We start from the raw sequence: 26,793 nt of genomic DNA, 5'->3' as shown, positions 1-26,793 counted from the left end.
TTTCATCACAATTCAAAACTTTGTTTTGAATTCTGGTGAAATCTTTTATAACTGCAATTTTGGCCCTAACTGAACAAGTTTTGTATCTATGCAATCTCATTATATGAGACAGTAATTTAATATAATTACATTTCAATAATGGTTGCAATTTTACCTCTTGGCCTACTTTATATACACAGCATGAAGTAAGTACAAATCAAATAATTAATTTCAAGATAAATATCAATAATTTTTTTTTGCTTAAAATTACTACATGTAATTAAGATCAATTATGAAGGTGAAGATTGTGATTTGTGATAAACAATACAAATGGAATGCAGTCAAAAGTGACTGACATACAACACTGAGTTGCAATGTACTTAAATTTATTAAAAATTAGATTAAATAAGTTAATAAATATGAAGTAAGGAAATTACTTTAAAAGCTATACATTCCTTATATATTCTATTTAGTACGCTTTCTCCTTCCTGTCAAAAAGAAGATATCAGAGAATTTACAACCACAATTTAAACAGGAATAAACTCGATGCATATGTTTACAAACAATTAGAGGGGTGCCCAAATGCACCTAGTAAACTTCCTGATATTAATGTTAATAAAAAATCTTAAAAGGAATCTCAGAGTGAAATAGGCTTCTCTGCATTCTTTTCCTTCACCTGATAAATGTACATCCCACTCATAGTGTAGAAAACTTAGGAGATAAACTACAATTTGAAGAAATATGATCCTCCCCACCCCCAAAAAAATAAATGGGTTAATGTTCCACAACATTCAACAACAATGCAATTAAAACACAACATATTTTCAATACTTTAATATAAAAACACACACAGAAGCGCACAGCCACTAGGCTAACCGTGCATCCGCGTGGTTAGCCTAGTGGCTATGCGCTTCGCGACCATATGCCTGGGGAAGGAGTGTCCTAGGTTCAATTCCCGTCAATGACATGAGCTGAAGGATCTTCCTCAGCTATAGCCAAGTTAGCTGGTCTTGGGTGTGGACAGTAGGGTTTTTCTGTCTCCAGTTTATCTTGCAAAGCAGGCAAACCACCCTTGAGAATTCAACATTATGGACATAGGATACACCGGGGCGTAGGGCTGACCACCTTATCCTGTGAACGGCTTGGGGTGCGATGATCAACTAGCCCTCGACACTGCAAGGTAGAAGAGGGATAAGAAAGATGAGACGAGATGATAATATAAAAACATATCATCAAATTCCTGATATATACCCTCAAGGGGTGTACAGGATATAATAGTACTACATGAAAAATTACATCATTACTACCTATCTACAATTTTCCTCCAAATCAGTCTGTTACCTGTTAATCCACCTATATCTTGGTCTTCCTCTGGGTCTTTTTCGTGCCAACATGGCAGAGAACACTTGTTTTGCTAATCTTTCCTCTCCCATTCTGTTTAAGTGACCATATCAACTGAGATTAGCTCTGCTAAAGCATTCCTGGATGCTGACAATGTCAAGTTCTTTCCTATTATCCTCGTTTTTAATATGATATTGCCACTGATACCATCTGTTCAAATCATGCCCCTAATCTTTCTCAGGACTCTCAGATCTGCGGTCTCTAGTCTTTGTTCAAGTGTTTTACTTCTAAACCAACTCTCAGATCCATAAGTTAAAATTGGATACCATCTTGTATATAGCTAATTTAGTGTTTTGGCTAATTTCTCTCTTTTCCATATAAATTTATTCAGTTGACTTCCTACCACTTTGCTGATTCTGTTGTCTATTTCCATATTTAATTCACAATCTTCACTAAAAATTGTGCATAAGTATGTGAAATGTTTTACTTGTTCCACAGGTTCTCCATTCACAACTCAGTTGACATTTTCATTGTTTCGGCCTATTTTCATTGTATTTGTCTTTTTAATGCTGACCTTCATACCATACCTATTAGAACAGTTATCACTTTAGTCAGGGAATCTTGCAGACTTGTAATGGATTTATTTAGAAGTATAACATCATCCGCATAAAGCAAAGAGCTGAGATTAACATCTCCAATTTTGATATCTAGTTTAATACCACTTTCCTTCATAATGCGATTCATATATATAATGAATAAGAGAAGGGATAAAGTAGATCTTGTCTGACACCAGGTTTAACATTAAACCACCTTCCTGTACTTCCTTCAATTCTAACTGGTGACTTACAACTCAAATAAAGACTAAGTATTACTTGATATAATGCCCCATTGACACCAATATAACTGTAGTGTTTCAAATAGCTTCTCTCTTGGTACCTTGTCATATGCCTTTTCCAGATTCACAAAACTTAAATACAGATCTTTGTTATATTCCCATGATTTCTCAACTATTTGTTGTAAAGTGAAGATCTGATCCTGACAGCCTCTATTTGGCCTGAATTCAGCTTGTTCTTCACCAAGCTTTTCTTCCACAATTTTTCTCAACCGTTTCTCAAGTATACTTGCATAAATCTTACCAGGAACACTCGCTAGGGATATACCTCTGTAATTCTCACATTCAGTTTTATTTCCCTTTTTGTATATGGGGTACTATGAGAGCTCTACTCCAATCATCAGGAATTCGTCCCTCTGTCCAGGCCTTCTGAACTATGCAGTGCAGCCACTGTAGGTCTTTTTACCTCCATACTTCAGCATTTCTGTTCAAATATCATCTATTCCTGCTGCCTTTCCCCATTTCAGGCTTTTTGATGGCTTTTTCTACCTCAAGTATGGATATGTATTCCTGGCTGCATGCCTGGTCAGTGTTTTTTTACCACTGCAGTGTCATCACTGCTTGTTTGATTTAGCAGTTTTTCAAAGTAATTACTCCATACTTCAAGGATATCTTTTTCTCCTATTTTTATGTCACCTTTATCATCTCTAACTCCTTTTACAGAACTCTTTCCTCAATTTCTAAGCTTCTTCAACAACCTCCAAAATATCTTGCCACCTTCCAGGAACTTTTGATATGCATTCTTCTTTTCTTTCACTCCCTCTTTAACTTCCTGTGTCCACCATGGAGTTCTGATTTTTCTATTCTTACAGACAACCTCACCACATGCCATTCTGGCTGAATCAATCAGTGCTTTCTTCAGGGTTTGCCACTGAATCTCCAAGGTTTGGTTTCTGTTCTCAAACTCTTTTCATTTTTTCTTCAATAATGTTTGTATATTTTGGTCTACAGTTCACATCTGAGAGCTGCTCAACTTTTATTCGCTTTAAAACTTTCTTACATGTTCTTCTTTTCAATATGAAATTCAATTTTATCCTGCTCAAGACTAAATGGTGATCACTTCCAATTTCAAATCCTCTGTACATTCTGGTGTCCTGTACCAGGGAGAAAACATCACTATCAACAATAACATAGTCAATGAGACTTTGCGTATTCCTTGCCTCTTCCCTCCATGCGAATTTGTGCACACTTTTATGTTGGAACATGGTGTTAGTCCATGTCCTGAGCAGAAATACAACAGGTATTTGCCATTATTATTGGCTTTGCTCTTATAAATAGAAAATGACAATCATTTCCTACTCTGCTATTTAGATCCTTAAAACATATTGAAGGGGAAAAAAAGATGTTCGATAAGGGAGAAAAGATAAGCAGAAAACAGATGGAAGAAACTAAACAAAACAAAAGTTAGCAGGTGAATAGAAAAAAAGGAAGGAAGAATTAATGAAAGTTTAAGTTTCGATTTTGGGAGTTACTAGTGAAAAAATAGCTAAACACATGAAGTACTATTGAAATTGAATTTAAATAATTAACAGAAACAAATATATATATATATTTGGTTATATGTGTTGTGAAGAGAAAACATTATAATCAAAAACAGGCATTAAAGCCTTAAACTTCAAAATATGAAATTTTGAGTGCAGTCTTTAAATTCAGAGGCAAAGCCTAAGTTCCATTAGAAAAGGTAGCATCAAGTATGTCTTAAACAAATTTTATATATATATATATATATTGAGCATGAAAGTTCACAAGTCCTATAACACAGTAGTGCCATGTGTGAAAACAAAAAATTTCTTACCAGAGCATAGTTATAGATTTGAGTTATTGGCACAGCATGCTTCGACTATTCTAGGGTTATACAGTTCTAGAGATACAGAAACTAGCACATAATCATATGAACTCAGCAACAAAAGTATAACTCCTTTCTTTCATATGAAAACATTATAGATACTAAAGGAAATTTGAAGAACTGTATAAATTGAGAACCATGATTTACAGTACCAACTCTAACTTAATAAAGGCTGTAAAACTGGAAAACAAATCATTTTCATTTCATGTGGTATTAAGCATCAAAAAAAAAAAAAATGACACATAGGCAACTGCTTCATTTATACTAAAATTCAGCGATATGGATACAAATATTTAATGTGCAGGATATAAAAAATAAATAAAACATCTTTCATCAATACACATCATTCTTTCATTTCTATACTTGAATATATGTAGCACTGAACAGGTAACCATTCAAAAGATCACAATGAAACTGTCAAGAATGAGAAGGGCTTTAGAAATGACTGTATATAATCCATCTGAATCTGAGAGAGAGAGATAGTTTGATGAGGATCTGAAATTTAGGAGCCAAGTGTTAGAAATGTAAGTTCATCACATCAGATAACGATGAGGAGGACATTGAGATGTAGAAATAAGGAGATTATAGTTTCACTGTCAGGTCATATATGGATTACTGTGCAATGATTTGGTTTTCATGCTTTTGGAATGTTGGGTATGAAGAGAGATTGACACACATAAGTTGGTTAGAGGTTGTTATCAGATTAATGTAAAATATTTTGCATAGAATGAAGGAGCAAGGCTATTCCTGGAAGCACTACAAGAATAGTCAGAGGATCAGGTATAGTGCATGGAGAATGGATGACAAGTGGAATGTACTGTCGGAGTATGTATCAAAAGCAAAAACTGTGATTGAGTTAAAGCACAGTTTGATGTGCTTTTATATAAGCAGTGAGGACTTCTCAAGATGAGTTTGAGTCTATGGAGTCCAGATGATAATCATCCTATAAGTTGGAGATGTAAAGAAATTATATGAATTAGAATTAATTTGTTGTATGCACTAACAAGTAACAGGTAGAAAATATTCCCAATAATTAAATGTTTATATCTGATAGCAACATGCTTTGGCTAATGGCCAGGAATAGTGATTCTACCCAATATCCTAGTAATTTACTTAAAATGTATAATAAACTAGTAATTAGAGAACTATTCCTAGAGACCCTTTTTTTTTAAAACCACAGTCACAAAATGCACTAAAAAATGCAGGATAAACAAAATCACATATTTGGTAAATCTACTGTACACACAAGATATATCTCGAGGTAGAAAGGAAATATTACTGCAAGCATACTGTACATATGTTATAGTATTCTTAGTTTTGATGTGCAAAAAGAAAATGCAAATAACTCAAGCAGAGACAAACTTCTTAGAGCAGGGTTTCTCAACCTATGGTATGCGAGTCACTGCCTTACTGGTACATCTATTATTTTGAATTAAATATACTGGTATGCCACTGGAAAAGGCTGAGAACCCCTGTCTTAGAGGATTGCCTTTGTTAAAAAAATAAATAAAAATTTTATTTATTTAAATAAAAAAAAACAAAATCTACCTAATCACTTCTCCTCTGATAAGACATTACTGAGATGGTACAGGTTAACATTAACATATTAATAACTTTCTGGTCTTCTAATTCCAGATAAACATTATCAAAAACATAAAACTGAATTGCTTCATTTAAGGTATATATATATATATATATATATATATATATATATATATATATATATTTTTATTAGGTTCTCTGTTTAAATCATGTAATTATTATGAACTGTTTCTTAAATACATAAATGGAAACAATGCATTAAAAAATAATTAAAATATCAGATATGTAATTTTTCATATGATAACACCAAGGAAGTTAGATATTTACAGTAGAAAAATACAGTGGGATTATAGTTACTATATCCTAACGATAACTTTTATTTAAATAAATAAATATTCTGACAGCTGTTCGGCTGTATACACACTTCATCTCCGATGACATAAGGGGGGAGGAGGGGACTACTAATAAAAAAAAATGTACATCCTAAAATACAACGTGATAAGAATTCCGTCAAATTTTCAAACGCGATAATGCTGAGAGGGCTTTCATGTATTTCGATATAACATATATCAATATTACTAATGATATCATACCTAGACGTATTTTATATCTTCAGAGGGTCAGGATGATACCCCGAATTAGCTCTTTACTTCATAAAACCAACCACCTAGCGAAACCTAGCCCAATACACTTGTACAATCACACTCACTTTAAGATTCCAAGATGTAGCTCTCTAGAACAAATCAATATTTCCAGCCCGCAGTAACCAAAATACTAAATCCCTCATACGCGCCGAAACAATCGGATGTAGCGGGCATCCAATAGTAAAACACACACACACTAAATATTTTATTCGTGTATACATTTTATATAATAAAAACTGTTTAATGATACGCATTACTTACTTTATTTCATGTAGATTTATATTATGTTCCATACCCGTTTGCTACGCGTATATACTGTAGTTTCTTGTAGTAAAAATGAATTAGTATTTGTGCTGGTAGTAGCTCGGTACTAGTGCATAAATACAAAATGCCAATCAACGAGTATTAGAATCGGCCCTGCATCAAACAACAGTGTCATGACTCTTTTGAGCTATAATATTACATTGAAAATGCGGCTGTCAGACAGATAATTAAGATTAATAACTTTCGTTTGTAGTGAGCGAGTGCGAAATGTCACCGTAGGTAGTACTTGAAATTTTTGTTTTCTTTAGGCTGTCCAAACAAAATCAAAAATTTGTCTGGTTAATGATAATAATAATAAAAGACGCTTTTATCGAATTGTCTTCCGATTCTTTCATAGATTGAATCAACCTGAATAAGTATCCTTCTACAAAACTAGTTAAAAAAAAAAAATCTCAAATACCTCAAGGCAACAAGTTTTATTGCAAGCATATATATATACTGCGCAGGGTAATGATATTCTTAGAATTCTTAGAAGCATCCATGATGATTATTTTGGCGCAGCTTCTCAAAATGGTGCTCTGTTTAATTTTGGTGGAAACTTGTAAGAACGACAAAAGTGCTTACACTGGAGATTTGGTGTCCCACAAGCCCTCATAATAACATTTTACTATACATCGTTGGGTTGATTTAACCACCGAATCCCCCACCCACCACACACTTCTCCCCAATCCACCCATCTATTTTGCGTCGTTTCATGTATGGTGACGTCAGTGGCGGGATATTTAAAAGTCCTCTGTCGTTTTTAATGAGTAATATAAAAATAACCATCTAATTATCACAAATTCAGTATAATAATTAAATTACATGTATAACAAAAAATTTTCAATTTTCTTTAAATTCTGAAATCCCACTCATTCTTTATTTCTGCTTGGGATTGGTTAGTTTTTTTTTTTTATATATTTTTTTTAGAAAACACAAAAACATATACTTAAATTAAGGGGATATTAAATCCCACATAGTTTTAAAACCGAATAAGAAACTCAAAGATTGGAATCAGAGAGTTTCTTGCCGAATATAGTAAACTATAAAGTATCGGCGACACTAGCGTTAGCCAATGCAAGTGATCCTAGTACGTAGTACAACACCAGGGCAGCTCGTTGCAAACGAGCTGCCCTGGTATTGTACTCACTGATGAAGCCTCAAAAAAGGCTGAAACCGGTCTGGGTAGTGACCTCCCTCCATAATGTAATAACAGCACACATTTCCTAGGAAATGTGTTTTTACATTATGGAAAATACCTAAGAATAGCGATCTGAACTTCCCCACCTTTGCAACGAGCTGCCCTGGTATTGTACTACGTACTAGGATCACTTGCATTGGCTAATGCTAGTGTCGCCGATACTTTATAGTTTACTATATTCGGCAAGAAACTCTCTGATTCCAATCTTTGAGTTTCTTATTCGGTTTTAAAACTATGTGGTATTTAATATCCCCTTAATTTAAGTAATGTTTTCATTGCCGAAATGAAGCTTATTAGCTCTTTATACTTAAGTAGCAAAAACATATAAAACTATACGGTGAGTGTTCTGCGTCTGTAAATTGGAGTCATTTATTTCATGTTTTACGGATAAAAGATCCGCTACCTCACTATTAGTTAAAAAGTCCTTATTATATCGGTCTCTCATAAAGGATCCATCCGGGTCTTTTCATTTAAGGGATTTTGCAGCTGCTGACTGCGCGAGGTTCCCCGCTTCTGAGGAAGTATCTTTATTTGTACGTCAATTTATAGTACCTCCAGAATTAAAAGTTGTGTTTCGTTTTTTCGAAGTTTCTTTCACACAGTTCAAGACTTAGGAAATAATACACTAGGATATTTATTAATGAATGCACCTAAATTCAATTAGTAAAAACTTTCAAACTTATATGACTTGAATTTTAAAAATAATGATTGAATTTAATATTTTGAGCACATCGTAATTTTAAATTATGCATTTAATTAAAAAAAAAAAAAGAGGTGGAAACGCTATGCAGTTACTGAAGCAACCAGTTTGCACGAGTTACGCACATGCGCACATATCCGAATTCGTTGTTGATTGTACATATAGCATTACACAGCCTTCTAAGCGTTAGTATTATTACAAGAGCAAACAAAGAGATATGATGTGGACTGCAAATGAAAAACATTCGTATTACAGTACAAATTATTAAATTGAAAAATATTATTTTCAAGGGAGACCTAAATTTCTAAGTGTCATAATAAGTTTATCTATTCTATAAATTTTGCAAAAGAAAAGAAAATATAGTAATTTTCATTATCCATGACGGAAATAAAACTCAGCTCCAGGGCTATAATAGTGCAATTACAACCAACAATTGAAACTAGAGACAGGAGAAGACGATGAAAATTATGTCTAAGATAACGTGATTTGTAAATTCGGATCAGATAACAGGATATGTTTAAAAATATATCATAATGTACCTTTATGAGGCACCATCATACCACACTTAAAAATATCTGTATGTTTGACCGAACGTACTACTCTCACACCAGAGTAAGGAGTGTTCTTTCGGGAATTTTCATTTTAAATTTGCCATAGGCATACCAACTTTATTATTACTATTGTTATTATTAATTACATCAGACCCCTCCCCAAGGAGTTTACCGACTCATCTGGGGCACTTAGAGCACGCTACTCCACACAACCTGCCATCTCCACTATTTAATCCTCCATCTACACACACACACACCGTCATCTACTAACAACCAATAGTATTTTTGCTTATAAACTGCGTGTATTCTTATTAAAGCTTTACTATACTAATAATTTAGAAAGATACACTGGTAAATGTATTTATACAATAAATTACAACTTAATGGAACCATGCAACCATGCGGCGTAGTTTTCATATCATATTAGCTCCAGCAGTCCCTCGGATATTGCCAATCAATGACTTTTCAGCTGAAGGTAAGTTAGCTGGTGTCATATGATGATGGCAAAGTTTTCCCTTCAGGATGCAAGGGTTTATCACATAGCCTTAATGTTAATATGTTGAAAAACAGCCGATCCAGATAGAAGAACACACTCAGTTAGCAGACGATACACTGGTCTCATAGCTTTAATTGCTTTGGCCATAATTCAAAACAAACCCATCTGATTTCCGGTAGCATGAAACAACCTTAATTACAATTAGTCTTAACCATTTCTTTTGGCTTAAGACTTGGGATAGTGACATACTTTGGTAATCACGCGTTTGATATAAACGCTACAAAAGTTCTGATGATTTCCAATGAGATCAAGCACATGAAACTAATCAACAATTTTAGAACTATCAGAAAATGGATATGGGCATTTCACATATTGCTATTCTAAAAATATAATTCATAACGCATTTTTACGAAAACATCTCCATGTAACCAGTAGACAAAACATCCACTTTTGTGAGTCATTTCTGTTGAACCTTGTTCTGAGATATAGTGAATGAGTGAGTGAGTGAGTACTGATAAGCTACTTTTAAGCAATCCAATATGCGTGATTCATGTGTATGTACGAGCTATGGAATTTTTTCTGTGAATATCAGTGGTGTTAGTGTTAACAAATTACACATCAAAGTTTTAGAACCCTGAAGTTTACCGACAGGCGTAAACAGGTTATACAAGTCACCCGGATCTCGAGAAGGAGAAAAATAAAAAATTAAGTGCTTCAATTTTTCTAAAGTTTTGCTTCTCCAAATCAGACATTTTAAGTTTGTTTATTATGGATATCAGTAATAAATATGCACATGCACATGATCAAAATGCCGCATGTCATGTTTGGATGGAAAGGGAATCATTTGGATTCCCTTTCTTTTGCAAATAAAAACGAAATTCCAAAGGATACTTTCACTGTCCTTGTTACAATTCCTAAATTTATGACATTTTGTCAAAATAGATTAAATATTACTCTTCTCAAGGACAGGTTCTTAATGAACTATATCTTTATCACTTCAATTAAAAAATCATCGTAATTCTAGTTTTTCCTGTATATAAAACTATTTTAATATCAGTTTTAATCACATATATTGTACGCCTTCTCGATGACAGTTGAGATTATCTAAGCTGTTATAATAAAAGTTATCCTAATTATGATATCATAACTACATTAAACGAAGTCACTGTAGCTCAGGATGAAAAACCCCTTTACAAAGATTTTTTTCATGCGAAGATGAGTTAGACTGTCTCATAGAGATATGACATTGTTTCTCACCAAAAACCTGGGATTTTCATCGGTAAAACACAAAATTACTAAAAGAAACACGTAGTTTAAAGACATAATACACTAGCATCATAGTTAGGCTGACCATATTTCCTTGAGACAAAAACGGAACATTGGGATAGCAAAAACGGGACGGGGGTTATGTAATATTCTGTATTAATGAAAAAGTAAGATGATGAAAAAAAGTTTTATTACATAAACATATCGAGCTAACCATTATTCTTCATTATTAGGTAGACGCAGAGTGGAACTGTATTTCACCACGATCGTACTATGAATATTTCTCCGATGAAGTGATCTTACGCAACAAATTTCGGTCTTTCAACATCTTATCATAAAACTTCTCTCACTCCATGACATAATTTTGTCTTATAACTAACATAGTCTTCATTATCTCAACATTTAATCTAGATTTTTTCCTTTGACCACATGCTGTTCATAAGAGAAAATATTCTCTCAACAGGTTCTGTACTTCCTGGAAGACAAAGATTAAACTCTTCAATATTTCAAAAGTCTTGAAAGTCTAGTCGTTCTTCGTTCATTTCAGAAAAAATCTGTACTTTTGTTCCATCATTTGTACACAGCTTGTCCAGTTAAATAAATTTGAATTCTTTCTGGAGATCGTCATTAAAACTGCAGTTTCGCCTCTTTGACATTACAAGGATAGACTTAAAACTTTTAAAAAAAGAGACTTAAAACTTTAAAATATATGAAATTTAAACCACCGGTTAGCATACAGGCAAAACAAAAACTAACGCTACAGACGCTGCGTCTGACATGCATTTTTTTTTTTATTTTCTCTGAATAAATTACTCTGAATAAATCACAGATATCGATATTCAGTATCGAACAAAGTGACTCCATGGTTATATAAATTACTGGTATCCATGATATTGATATACGATACGATTATAGATCATGAATAATTTCAATCGAAGGTGAGTTAGCCGATCTCTACGAAGGTAGCAGGGTTTTTTCTTCGGGGAAACTCGGGTTTTTCATCCTGCATACAGACAAATCTGCCCTTCAGAACACACGCAATTTTCAGACAAAAAATACTAGTTGTGGTGGTGGTGGGCAGTAGATGGCGTTGATGGAGATGATTGGTAGTAGAGGTGGAGAGGTGTCCTCCCGCGATGAGTCTTCGGACTCCTTGGAGGTGTAACGAATAATAATAATAATAATAATTTACGATTGACCAATATATTTATAGTTTTTTATTAAAAACGGGATAAAATTGACATTTTTATTAAAACGAGGATGGCCGGAAAATATGAAAAAACGGTACTGTCCCGTTCAAAACGGTACGTTGGTCAGCCTAATCATAGCTTTAGTTGCATTGGCTATAATTCCAAACAATCATACAAGCTGTGTAGCTCAGTCGATTAATTATGATCCCTTTGGAAGAAAATATCTGTGTTCGATCCTTTAGGACATCATGGACGCGAAAAACGTTCATGAAGTGTTTTCGACTGATGGAATTGTTTTGAATTACGTTCGAAGCAATAAGTGTACGAGGCCGATGTATTGTATCTTTTAATTGCATGTGTTCTGGTCGATTCTGTTATAGCGGGAGGAGTTTGCAGAAGGAGGGAAAATCCATCTATCTCCTTGTGAGACCGGCTAACTCACATTCATTTTAAAAGACCTTGTAAAGGTCTTTTAAATTCTCTTGCGGAGTAATTCCCTTGCTGAGTTTTTTTTTTTTTTTTTCCCTGAAGAAAAGATAAATAAACCTGACTTAGAATCAAGTAATGGACAAATCTAACAGAGGATGCAGGCAGTATTAATCACCGTATCAGAGAATTAATTAGGCTTATATGCGACTAATACTTGGCTATGACAGGCCCGTGTACTTAGCACGTTAAGGGATCTCAGAGTGAGTTGAGGTGACTCTGTTCGACTTTATAATAATTACTAAAGAAAGAGCGAAAAGGCTCCAAAAGTTAGATAGGGCTAAATGGCCTCGCTACTCCCGTATACGGGAATAAAAAAGGAGTTAGCTGATTTTTTAGCTGAGAGCGAAAAGGCTTCATTTCGGCGATGTAAAATTTCTACAAACATTCAGCTTTGAAATAATGCTGGATTTAATATCCACTCTGCCTATGTAATTTTTATAGTAATCCCATGCATTAGGGGATTTCTCATTTGATAGCATATTGGACGTGGCTGGCCAAAAATGTGAAGAAAAGAAGAAAGTTGTTAATATTAGCTTTGAAGACCTGCAGATTGTACACTTTAGGAAATACACGAGGAAAAGCTATTTCAAAAGACAGCTGTATAAGAAATGAATGCAATGGCAAAAAATTGTTTTGTAAAGTTCAACTGTGAAGGAGTGTTGAATATCTGTTGCGCATGTTATAGATTTAAAGGAACGTAGGCAGCAGAAACTGAACATAGGTGTCTGAGAGTGAAATGAATTGATGAGAGACAGGTTGTAAATCAACGCTTTCTTCAGTACTGAATCCAGTATTTTAGGTAGACCTTAGGACAGTGTTTCTCAACGTTTTTTGGATCATGTCCCATCTCAACGTTTCAAAGATCTTTATGCCCACCTCAATGTCTCAAAGATTTTGATGCCCTCCTCCAGCATAATCGTCAGCCAAGTTTTGAAAAAGTATAATATAAATATGTATAAATATGTACTGATTGGCTACCAGTGGAGATGGAACTGCCCACTCAGTCTCCAAAAGCTAGATAGGGTTAAAAGGCCTCGCCTACTCCCTATAAGGGAATAAAAGGCGTTAGCTGACTTATTTATTTATGTACATTTACATTTTCTAATTGTCCGAAAAAATATTCAAATTTCCCCCTATGGGGGGGTACGCCCCACGTTGAGAAACACTGCCTTAGGGGAATTAATCCAAATATGATAAAGCCATTGAATAACTATATATGCACTTCCTGTAGAGATAATAGCTGTTCAGAGGTCAAGAAACTCCTTGAAAAAAAAAAAAGAAAATATAATGGTAGGAGTACATGATGAAAGATAAACAGCCCGGAGATTTATTTTTTTCCCGTGGGTAGCGATGCAACACAATCAACCAGGTGAAAAAGTGGGTAGCTTTCGGAAGAAACCATAAATCATGACTTCCAATTGGATATGATATTAGTTTACTGATTTTAACCCTTCAAAATAAGTTTTAGTAGTCAGGATTTGTCCGCAGTTATTTCTGGCCTTTGCATAAACAGGAAAGAAAGATTGAGATTTCTATGAAAGCTATTTATGATATATACCCAGTTTATCTCTTCCACAGCCTTGGCACGCTTTTTGGAGAACAAGGCTTAAATGACGGACAAGAATTTAATGTGGAATGGGGAATGAATGTTTTCATTCTAATAAGAATTGCTTCAATGACATGTTCGGTAGACATATTTGGATCAAATCACTTAAAATATGAATGCAACCAAAAATGAGAGCTAGAAATCGAATATCCTCCCGTCTGACATCTTTATAATGCCCTTACACGTAAATAAGAGTGGATATTTGAGCGTTGCTCCACGAGAGTAGAAATCAACATTAGAGTATGGTCCAAATTATTCAGAAGAGAGAAGACTATTTTCGAAGAGACTTTATTCAGAAGAGAGAAGACTATTAACCATTATAACCTAACTTATAATGGTTACTAGTGAGAAAGAGACTTAGAGTAGGAGCGTTGTGAAGACTATCTGCTATTTGTAATATCATTGTTTGTATTAGATCACCGATGCTAACAAATATCTCTGTATATGTCCACTGAATAATCAGTGGACATTAAAAATCTCCCTAAGTAAAATAGCCTCTGGCATGATATATCAGAGAGAGTATATGCTACCTTTCAGATCAAAAAAAGAGTCATTGCGTAATTGAGAAAACTGATATGAGTAGAGCTTGAAGAATCCGATATTTCAATTCCTTTTAGTAAAGGTAGCTATGGTTTTGCAGATTGGAAATGAAAATGGAACAACATGTAAGTTGAAACTCCTTCCTTCCTTCTCAAACAAAGACGAATAAACATGTTTATAATATATCATAATAAGCTGACGAACAAGCAGCAGCACGTAGTGATTGACCGTTAAGAAAATTCAGTGGACATTCATATTAGAACTAGCATACAGACAAAATATACAGCTAATTCAGATCGAGAAACACTGGTTTCGTTTTGGTTAACTATGCCTATCAAATACATGTATGTGTTCTCAAAGCAGATTTATGGTAGAAAAACGTGTTGGTGGCAAAAAGTTTACTACCTTTCTTATGATCATATTCTTCGAATGTGATAATCATATTAAAAAAACCCTACAAACTTAATCTAATTGAAAATGAAATTTATACGTAATATTTTCAACCAAAAAAAGCAAAATCACTTTCTGTGGAAGGTTGCACTGTTATTAGATTTTAATAGTCAATAGACAATAAACCTGTGACGCCATTTCAAGCATTCGGTAAAAATTATTGGATGAGTGATTTAGTATTTTAAATTTAAAATAGTTATACACCAGAATTTATGCTGGTTATCTAAAGAAAATACAAAAATTAGCCGAAGTTTAATAAAATCAAGTCTAATAAAATATAGTAAATTATATCGACTAGAGTACTGGATCTTGATGAAAATGAAATGAATATTTTAAAAATGTAATGAGTATAGGAAGTAACTTGCACGAACTTATTGTATGTGACAGGAAGTAAATATGTCAACATTATTGTTATCGTTACCTCCACGAATTCTAAAGACTTATCACTGGGTGTCCACTTGACGTGATATCACTTCACCCACCAAATGGATTTCTGCATGTTAATGATTTGTTCCCGTTTCACCTGTTTAGCGGAAGAAAAACTGTTATCCTGATACTCGAAGGTTCACGTTCAACTGAACAAAGGACTTGCATCATCATTTCTTTGTCCGTGGTAAGGAGGCGCTAATTAATAAAATAAATATCTAATGTCTTCATTATCCAAACGGATATAGGTGGCACTTTTTTGAAGCACGAACTTAAAAAAGAAAAGCGTAGGCAGTTGGTCTTCAGTTCTTGCCATTAACCAACGTAGATTGCATTACTAACTAAAGAAGAAATATATTCTTCTAAATAGAGAAACACTACATGTTAACTAAATAAGAAATATACATTGCTTGGAAAGAAGTCAACGGACATCATAGAGTGAGGAACAAACAGCCATGGCGCCCACGTAAAAAGATGTAGGACCTCCTTTCGGGTGCGATGACTGCAGCAATCTTACGGGGCATACTTTCCACAAGCGAATGATAGCATGATAGCGATCAATGGGAATTTTGAACTATTCTTCCTGTAGACATGTAATGAGATCCCGGACTGTTGTGGGGGTTGACGTCCCTTGACCTCACCTGATGCTGCAGTTAATTCCACAGATGCTCAATAGGATTGAGATCAAGTCTCTGTGGAGGCCAGTCAAATGTAATGACATTTAAGTCCACGAATCGGCCACACCCGTCGATCTGCTAGGGAGAGAGTATAGCGTGGTTCATCACTGCATGGAAGGACGTGGAAGCTTTTTCCAAGCTTCTACGTCCCACTTTACACGCTCCGCACCACCGAAGATGCTGCTGCATATTAGTTCGGGTTAATGTGGGGCTTACATACCGCGGTCCACCATAGAAATTCATGTTGTGAGCCACGGTTCGGAATGTTTTTGTGCAGATTCGTGCTCCAGTCGATGCCTGGAATTTCGTATTCAACATGTTCTGCTGACGAATGGTAGTTTTTACATATCCTTCGTAGCACCCTACGATCACGTTCGTTAAGTGTGGTGGGTGTCCACTGCTGGTAGCACTTGCAGTTGACTCCCCAGAGCTTCCACCTCAGTATGGCATCACTAACTATTGACTGTTACATATCAACAATTTGCTTAATTGACAGGCCTACAACAGAGCATCCTATCACAAGCCTCTTTCAGATTCCGGCAGTTCTCTTCTCGCATTCATTTCTTTTGGACACAGTTGCACTGACTTGGGAGTATCATATTTCTCCAATTTATACCGGCTACAAACACGAGACTCCTTACATGGCACGATGCACCTTTCCCATTGGAAGGGGGGGGGGCGTTGACTTCTTTCCAAGCAGTGTATTACTAATCCTAAGATTGCCTATTTGTAAGTAGTCGTGTTTGTTTTATAGTCTATTGCTGGGTTTCGAGATTTAAAAAAAAAAAATTTTTTTAAATCTCGAAATCTCTTTCTTCAAAAAGAAAAAAAAGATTACTTTTAAATTCGTTATCTTAAAAATATTAGCGTACAGCATTTAATATATAAAGTATTTTTATTTATTTATTTATTTTTAACTTCGTCTATCTTTAATTTGAATTTGAATATTCTGTATTTTCATCCAGGTAGATGAAACATAGAAGGCTTACAGGGAAACAGGTTTTACAGGGTTCATCGGTTCGTGCTGTTTCAAAAAATTCATAAACAAGGTTTTTCGTAAAGAAGAACGTTTCCTAAATGAATATAGTCTGAATTTACTCGAATGTTATTTGTTTTATTTTTAAACGTGAATTAAAATCTTATAAATATGCAGTTATCAGAAGCAAAATAGTTTTTTTTAAAAAAAAATAGTCAGTCTGTCTGTGCACACTATCCTCATTCGAACATCTTTCCTTGGCACTTCAATTAAAAAGCGTAAAGCAGTATAGTGTACTCTGGTCAAGCGCTGTCCAACTCAGAAAATCTTGTCATCTGTTAACTGTGCTATCATGTGTGCTTCTCCTCATAGTCTCCAAACGTCACACTTGCATTCTGAATAATGTTTTGATTTGCCTACGCTTTGGAGACTATGGAAATGATCGTGGCGTTTATTATATCATAATAATGCACCACTTCACTTCAAGGGATATGACGACATGGTTTCAGGAAATGGAAGGGTAAGGATACTATCCTGCCAGCACATATCTTCCGTCTAACCTTCATAAAATCCTGTTGGGAATAGTTAGAAATGACTGAAGACGAGATCAACACTTCCGACCCCAGGAAGTGACTGCATTTTAGTGTAAGAACAAGCCAAACTATTTGCGTCCGTTTAGCACTATTTATTGACGAATTTATTGACATATATATATATATATATATGTGTGTGTGTGCTGACGAACTATTTGTTAAACACTCTGGTGGAGGAAGTATATCATATACAGTTAAATAGCTCTCATTGGCTTCGATTACAAATCACGTGTACGAATGCTGAGAATTAATAAGCCAACTACCATGTTAGCATGATAAACATATTTAAGCTACACTCATCTTCGGACATTCAAACCTCGCTATCGTAGTCCATTTCTAATTTTGGGTATCTTGTGACTATACGTTTTATATCTATTTTTATTTCTTATATTTCGTCAATGCTGTGAAGATGTAATTTCTTATTTCAAAAGTACCTGAATTTTGAAAATTGATGTTCACTTCCCGCCATGATGATGGAAGTTCACGAACATCAAAAGGATCAAAAACATCGACAATTACAAATTTTGAACATTGCAGATAAGATTAAAGTTAAAGACTAACAAAACAACTCCGTTAAATGCTACAAACTTATTTGTTCATAAGAAATACTGTCAATAGACGAGAACATTGTTTCCCAATCTTTTCCCACTTGTGTACCCCTTTTAAACCCATTTCTATAAATTGTACCCCCTTGTTTTTAAAATACAGTGGCTGTTTTTAAATACTGACACTTTTGTTCAGTGCCTATCTTAATGTAAAATTGTTTACTTTACTTGTTTTTCCGCCATTACTGATTATTTTTTGTGTACCCCTGAACGGCCCAGCACGTACCCCCGGAGGTATGCGTACCACCGGTGGGAACCGATAGACTAGAAGAATAATATGATAAGCACTTAAAAGAGTATAGACAAGACGAAGAAGAATTGGTTAAACCCTCGAGAATAGGGAAATAAGGGATTAATTACGGATAGTATGTTTAGGCTAACCAGGGATGTTTTCACCATAGGTATTCTAATAAATTGCAATATCTGCATTGCTAGTGAAAATGTGAATGTTGAATACATAAGTAGAATTCTCAAACACAATTTTAAAAATTCTTGAACAAGGCAACCAAATCCTTCCAAGCTCTTGGCATCAATGTAGAAGAGATCCTATGTTTTCTAAAAGGGTATGCATTCGCATACGTTTATCTTAAAAAAAAGAAGAAATATGTTTCAGATTTCAAGGCTATTCCACTCTCCTTCTGGTGAACTCTGTCAACTACTTTAGGATTTTCCAAAAGAATTGTACACGAGGCTAATAGAATACTTCATTTATCATTACTGAAGCGAAATTATTTGCACAGATACATATTACTCACCTGAACAGTGTGTTTGTACTTAATCTCCATCCTACGGTATTCTGCAGTGGAAAATCAATGCATGTAGATAAACATTCAACTTGACGAAGAAATTCTGATAAGAAGGATATAACCAGATCAACCTGCAGTGGGACAATCCGCCTAATAGATGAGGGGTTTCTCTGACAGACTCTCTTCAATCACTTTTCCATAGCTGTTCTGTTTCTGCAATGTGCCTTTTTATAGGTCCTTTCATGGTCGTTGATTTCTTCAACTGGCCACTACATTGCTGTACTTTCCACTAATCGTGGAAGAACTATAGCAGCTACTGGTCAACTCCTGCACACAGTCCAACTCCAAACATATCGTGCCAACTTTTCCTCATCCTCTTTCATTCCACGTACTTCTGTTCTTTGGAACAGCCTTCCCCATACTGGTTTTGTTAACGAGTACAACCCCAGCTTTTCAAGAAACTTGGGTATAGATTAATTAGCTTCTCCTTAATGACTATACTGATTTACGCACGTTTAAAAGAAAGTTCGCCAATAGGATACATTCCAGAACACTGTACCATTTTTCTTGTGTTTCCATATCAATGAGTCCGCTTTTGATGTAGTGCGATATGAGTGATGAATGAAAATCATCCTCAGTGATGATTTTGTCTCTAAATATCTCTGTTTATTGATTGTATTGGATCAAATACATTCAGTATGCATGCGCTTTTGGTACTCACTGAACTATTTTGGAATAATATATGCTAACAACTTCCTACATTAAAACTTTCCAACGAAGATGTCTTGAGTTCTTTTGGAAATGTTACCATTGCAGTTTGTCGAATTCTCAGGCGTCGTCTCTTCTTTCAGTGAGACAGATGTTGTCGCCTGATGCTCATGCATAGTCTTCTTGAGCGGGGGGTTCGTCATTCAGGTCATCACGATCATTTTAGAATGAGCTACAACATACATAAATGCTTATCAGGCGCATCAAACATATTAACAAACTGCGTGAATTCGGGTGGATGTTTGCGATTTGTAAGCAGAAAATGCATCTCACTTTTATATTTGTTCATTTCTCCCGATCGCTGAAATATTTTGCATTTTGTTTTGTTTTTCTTGCGCGTATTGATCTAACGTATCTACGTATTACAGCACCTATTATCACGTCAGTCAATATTAAACAATTAACATTATTTTTAATAGGTATTTGCCACACGTTGACCTGGATTGTAATCTTCTAGTAATGCGAAACCAGGCCAGATCTTTATGAGGACTTTCAAATGAAGGTGAGAGTGTCTCAGTGATAGTAAGGTTTTCTTCTGAAACTCGGGTTTTTCATAACACAAACCACTCAGAAGAACGTATGCAATTAATAGGCATGGTACCCGAGCTTATATAATTTCTATTATTTCCATAAATCCAATCGAATAATCCAAACCATTAGCAATGTTCATTTGCAGCTTTTAAACATGTCTCGTATATTTTTGAGCTTCTTAGTTTGGATTTATTCAAGTGGAAAAGCTTTCAGAGTCTGAGTGTCACTCGGTCTCAAAGGCTTTATTCTTGTTTTCAAAAATAAAAGTTAAGAAAACAGAATTGGTATTGACTATTTAATATGATTAACAGAAATACAGCAGATTTTTACAATTATCATGTGGTTTGTTATTTTCTCAAAAATCTTCCCCAAACATTTCTTTATTTTTGCTTTCCATTTCTTACCTTGCGGTTTTGATTCTCCAATAACCATATCAGTGCTTTTCAACTGAATGTGAGTTAGCCGGTCTCATACTAAAGTGGCAGGATTTTTCATCAGGGAAACTTGGGTTTTTTATCCCGTAAAGCAGACAAACCGGCTATTAGAACATACGTAATTAACATATTAACATGCATGATACACTAGTCTCATAGACTGAATTGTTTCGGCTGTAAATCTAAATAAACCAAACCAATCCAACAAGCATCAATTTTTCTTTGTTTTCTTTGTCAGCTGCCTTTTCTAATGACTCAAAAAATTCCTCAAACAAATTCCTCTACTTCTTGCGTAGTAGAAACATTTCTGCATAGTTAAAAATAAAAAATGAATCTCATTGTCCACTTTCCTAATTTGTTATTTGTCTCATCGCTATATCTGAAACCGTCTGCCACCACTCAAGAAGATTATCATCGTGTTTATTGTTAAATATTATAGCTACTCCTTCATTTCCCTGATCATTATTGTCAGAATATAACAACTTTTAGTTGTTATTTAGATGAATATCACCTGTATTTGCCTTCTTTGTTTCGGTAACTCCAATTATGTCTGTGTGGTACTTCTAATTAGTCTGCCAGTCTCCTCCTTTTCCGTTAGTGCTTACTTTGACTATAGATATCTTGAATTCTGCTTGGATGAAGTTTAAGTTTACAGTAGCTATTTCATCACATTTTATCATATTATCTTTGGTTTAAGCCAATACAAAATATTAATTTTCCCGCTCAAAATTCCAAATTGCCATTCCATTCTCCTTTGTTCAGTGTACATCAAGAGAAAAGCAGAGGATTGGATGTTAGATATATCTCTTGGAACCGGAGTGAGTAATAGAGATTGCCAAACTTGTTTCTCTGCTACATAGTAAGTGAGGCTTCGCCCTAATTCTATTATTTTTTCTTTATTAGGATTACAGTAATTTTATACAGGACTCACGCTCTCAATAAATTCCTTAATGAAGTAATATTCAGTTAAGTGAGGAATGAATTAGAATAATCTACCTCTTGAGTGGACGGATTGTTCCACAGAGAAAGGGGGGAAAAAGGTGAACGATGAAATCTGTATTAAATATATTTATTTATATAAATATAAATATATTTATATAAATAAATATATATAAATAAATAATGTCATTTATTTATATATATTTATTTATGGTTTCCTTTAAATTTTATATTTTAAAATTGACCTCTATAACAGTTTGTATAAAATCAATAACCTGAAACGTTTGGTAGATAATTTAACCTGTGATGATAGCAAAATAGCTTGGCTAGGATCGCTAAAATTCCACGGTCGATAATATCTATTGATCATTAATCGACCAACCAGTTGCTTACATCGCCGATCTCCTTACAGCGTATGAAAAGCAGAAATCAAGGACAAACTTCTAACAGGTTTTCAAAGACACGATTCATGACATTTTATCTGGAGAAAATAGGTTGTGTACGATTTATCCAAGAGATTTTGATTGGTTTCCTAATGAGTTGATATAATTTTGAAAATTTATGGAATATTATGCGATGTCTTCCAAATAACACTTACTGCAAATAAAATTGCACAACAAACTTTAGTCTGTTTTCTCTAAAGTGAATTATGGCTTTTAGAATATATGTAGATCAACTAATAACAAGGTTGTTGGATGTCCTATATAAATCAAGTGTTCCATGAAGAATCTGCGAAATAGCATTTCTAACATTTAGTTTATAATTAGAACTTTAAAAAATGCAACTTTTTCTTATATTATAAAATCGAACATTTTAATTGATAAACACCAATTCATAATAATAATGCTTGCAGTGGGGAGGATTATTCTCCTATCTACAAGACATTCACAAACCTCCATATCTCTAGCAGGATTCGAACGCAGCCTGCTGATTGGAGAGCGGGTCTGATGATAATATCCTATAATATCCATTCAAAAGTTTATAGATCTCTATCATATCACCGCTCTTTCTCCTGTTAACCAGAGTCTGTAATCCACAAACTCGCAATCTCTCCTCATAATCTAAATTCCATAATCCGAATATAATCTTTTTAACTCTTCACTATGTGACCTTTGAACTTCAAATTCCTATCCACCAATACGCCAAGATCCCTTGCCTCCTCAGTTTTTCGCAGCATAACCCCGCCGATATAATATGCTGCTGGAACCCTAATCACACCAAAGTGCATAACTTTACACTTACTAACATTAAATTGACAGCCATTTTCGTTTGTCCAAATTTCCAGTCTATTCAAATCATTTTGTAATTGCTGAACATCAGTAGCATCCCTGATTGCCCTACCTATCTTCCTATAATCGGCAAACAATTGCACATCTGATGTTATATCCTTCCTGATATCATTAATGTATAGATTAAACAATAATGGCCCAAAAACTGAACCCTGAGCTACACCATTGGTCACCTGTAATCTGGTAGATGCACACCCATTATATACAACTTTTTGATATCTGTCTGTTAAAACCATTCCCTGATCCAAGTCAAGAGTTTATATTCCAATCCCATATTCTCCAGTTTATGCAACAGCCTTTCGTGTGATATCCTATCAAATGCCTTAGAAAAATCCAACATTATCATAGCGTATCCGTTCCCTTTATCCAACTCGGCCGTAACATTGTTATAAAATATGAGCAAATTGCTAAAACATTACCCTATTTTAGTAAACCCATGCTGCTCCTTGCAGAGTATAGCTTGTTTGTCTCTACTCATTTCTGTATGGGAGTTCTTACCAACTTTTTTGAAATCTTCACTACCACACCAGAGATACTGATAGGTCGGTAGTTAGATACATCGATTGCACCATTCTTGTACATTGGAACCATCATATATTCCTTCCATTCCTGAGCTGAGAATCAAGTTATACAAGCATGTGAAAGGCCTAGCTAATTTGGCTGAAGATTCCTTTAGCAAACGTGCTGATATTCCATTTTTGGCCTCCTTATAGACTAGGCAACAGCTCTTCAACCTCATTTTCATGAACCTCTAACTCTTCATCCAGTGTAGCATTAGCACTCTGCACCCATGTTACATACACCTGGTTGATATATCTTAGCCAAGTGAGCACTCATTAACAGAACAATCTCCTTAGCTTCCGACACTCGAGTACTATCTGCATTCAATTGAAGTTATTCTTCCACATTCATTCTTTCTTTTGCGTGCGGCATAACGATAAAATTCTTTCGGATTGCCTTTAGCTTGCATGGCCAATTTCTTTTCATACTCCGTGTTTATCTTTTCTCACAATACTCGTTACTTTTCTGGCCTGAGCTTTATATATTTCGTAACTCCTCTCACTTTTATTCTCACTATATGCTTTCCACATCTTGTGGATCTCATGCTTAATAAGGTTGCACATCCATTTCACTTCCAACCTATTTATTCTTTGAACGTTAGGGATGCATTCAGATGCCGCCTCAATTAAGCGCTTTTCAAAGATTCCCGTGCATTGCTGACATTTTTCCCATTCAGTACTTGATACCATGTCCCATGACTGACACTGATTTATTCTCCTAAGTTGATCATAATTTCTAGCCTTGTAGTTGAGCATGTAACCTGTTCTAAAGAGAATATCAATACAATTAGATATAGTTTCGCTGTCACTAACTTGTGATAAAATAGCCATATTCTTAACAGAGATCCCTTCTGACGCTATGAACAAATCCAACACTCTTTGGCCTCGAGTTCCTTCTTTCACATGCTGCTTGAGAAAGATGTCTCGCAACCATTCAATAAATTCCTCTTCATTCTTATCATGAGATTTCTCTTCTACCAATCAATGTTTGGAAAATTAAAGTCACTCATAATGATCACTCGTTTAGAGCCTATAAGGATAAATTGGCAATGTATTTCTTCTTCCCCACCATATATTTCATCTTTATCACGTTTGCATACCATAGTTGAAATTTCACACACATTTTTCCATTTCCTCCCTTGATCTTGTTTCCCTGACTCTCTGCATCAGGTCTCATCTCAATAAGCAATTTCCCAGGTTCCTGCTTCAAAACGAATTCAAGTGCAGGCCGTCCTTTTATACAAGTGTCTTTTCTGCCATCAGACACACTCCACACAGTACTTGGATCCATTTCTTCTGCACATGAAATCATTCGCTATCATTGCCCGCCTTAACTCGGTACTGTCATATCTGGTCAGCAATCCTACAATTTTTACTCTCTCCCATTTCTTTCTCGCTTCTTCCAACAGACCTTTCATATCTTCTCATACTATATTTGTCGCTAGTTAAATCATTAGTTCCTACCAGAACAATAATCTCTTTTACTTTTTCTTTTGTTTTTCAATTACGTTCGTCATATCTTAATTTTCGCCTCCGGGAAATTAGAAATGGTGACTCCCTCGGCAAGCGCAAATTTTAAGATTGAATCGCCATACCATATCACCTCTTTTTTCTTAAATTTTAACTGACTTCCCTTGATTATGTTATTCGTTTATTTCTTTACCCATCCAGTAAGCGGGAATGAATGAACTATACCGATTACTTTATTCGCTTTTCAAGAATAAACATTGGGTCGTTTTTTTTTTTTTTTTTTTTAACCTTTTATCATGCAATTAGCTTACCCGACTTTTAATTTGTTAATAGTAGGTCTCTTAACGGATTTACTGCACGGAAGTGATGACCTTGGAGACTACTCGGTTTACACAGTTTTACCAGGAATAGTCATTCATTAACTTTTTCACTTTACATTTTATTTATTTCTGTTAACAAAGATAAGGAATTTCATTTAGATGAAACATGAGGGAAGGAGAGAGAAAAAGTTATCTATTTCAAAAATGTCGCATCAGATCAATCTTAGAATAAATTTATTTATTATTGGAAATAGTTGGAGTGTTATTGTTTTTGAAATTGCTGAAATATGTTTAAGCAATGGAACAAGATTATTCAAATTAAGTGGATATTGAATCCACAGGAGATGTGTTTTACATTATGGGAAAATACTAAGGACAGTGATCGGATCTTGCTCCACTTTTACTGCGAGTTGCCCGTCATGAAAGGTTGGGGTACGCTTGTATCCGCGGAAACTTTTATAGTCTCTATATTCGGTATGAAACTCTTGTAGTTTCTCTATTCGGCTATGAAATAATGTTGGATTCAATATCCACTTAATTTGAATAATTTTGCATTGCCGAAGTGAAGCCTTTTAGCTCTCTCTTTCAGTAATGGAACAAGATGTTTTATTTAGATACTTTGATTTTACTGGAAATAATGGGCACACATTATTTGCGCGATATTTTCAAAAGTGGACTTTAAAAATAATAAAATTTAAAACTTTTTAATGAATAAATTATATGAAATAACTTGCCACTCACATCCATGATTTGAAGATGTGTCTTGTGACTTATGTCCTGAACATTACTTGAGATAATGTTTGAGCAAATCTTCTCATGATAACCGAGATTATGTATGAAGTACCGCACACAATGCTCTGGCACAAAAATCTGCATCTGTAGACGTTCTCAATTGATTGAAGGTATTCACTTGTGAAGAAGTATTATGTATAATTGTACCAGTGCTTAGATTTTACCCTAAAGTTGGTAAAATCTAATCACTGGTACAATTATTATTTTACCACGTGACACAGTAGTACTCTTATCCTTCATTTTAATAACAGCTGGTCTCAGTATGTTCATTATTTTCAATCTCTTGATGCAAATATTTGAACTAATCACGGAAATGATTCGTATAGGTATGAAACTTTTTTTTTCTCTCATTCCAGTTTCCATTGCCGGCTTGGTTAGGGTAGTCTAACTGGTCTCCACTCAACACCACAGATTCCAATCTTGAAATGGATATGGATACGTGCGATTGTCGTCTTTAAAATTCATCTCCCACCTAAGGTAGGAAATGAATTTTCACTGTTCACTATTATAGCATGAATTAATTTCTAACAAACTATCAATATTCTTATACAAATTCAAGTATTCTGAGTTGTCTTCATTACTAAGTAAAGGGAGTTGGCTATTGAAGATTTTTGGGACTAAATAAGAATGT

General features: G+C 34.7%; 1 protein-coding gene across 5 annotated transcripts in view; it reads right to left on the bottom strand.

Annotated features, from left to right (window-relative positions):
- Positions 1 to 26,793, bottom strand: part of LOC150108349 (synaptophysin-like) — a 183,402-nt gene that overhangs the window by 116,334 nt on the left and 40,275 nt on the right. Inside the window, exon 1 of one of the 5 annotated variants that reach the window (XM_090390711.1) lies at positions 6,969 to 7,119. The exons of 2 other annotated variants lie outside the window; for them this stretch is intronic. The gene's annotated coding sequence lies outside the window, so the exon portion shown is untranslated. Of the gene's footprint in view, positions 1 to 6,193; positions 6,324 to 6,505; positions 6,579 to 6,968; positions 7,120 to 26,793 lie in introns of those variants that run through there. 2 more of the 5 variants (XM_090390713.1, XM_090390712.1) reach the window with 2 other exon arrangements.

The sequence above is a fragment of the Typopeltis vanoorti genome, chromosome 3, assembly GCF_054136105.1.
Source record: "Typopeltis vanoorti isolate ZY-2024b chromosome 3, IOZ_Tvanoo_1.0, whole genome shotgun sequence".
In the NCBI taxonomy this organism is placed as follows: Eukaryota; Metazoa; Arthropoda; class Arachnida; order Uropygi; family Thelyphonidae; genus Typopeltis; species Typopeltis vanoorti.
The sequence above is the reverse complement of the archived record's forward strand: the minus strand, read 5'-3'. Positions and strand labels throughout refer to the sequence as shown.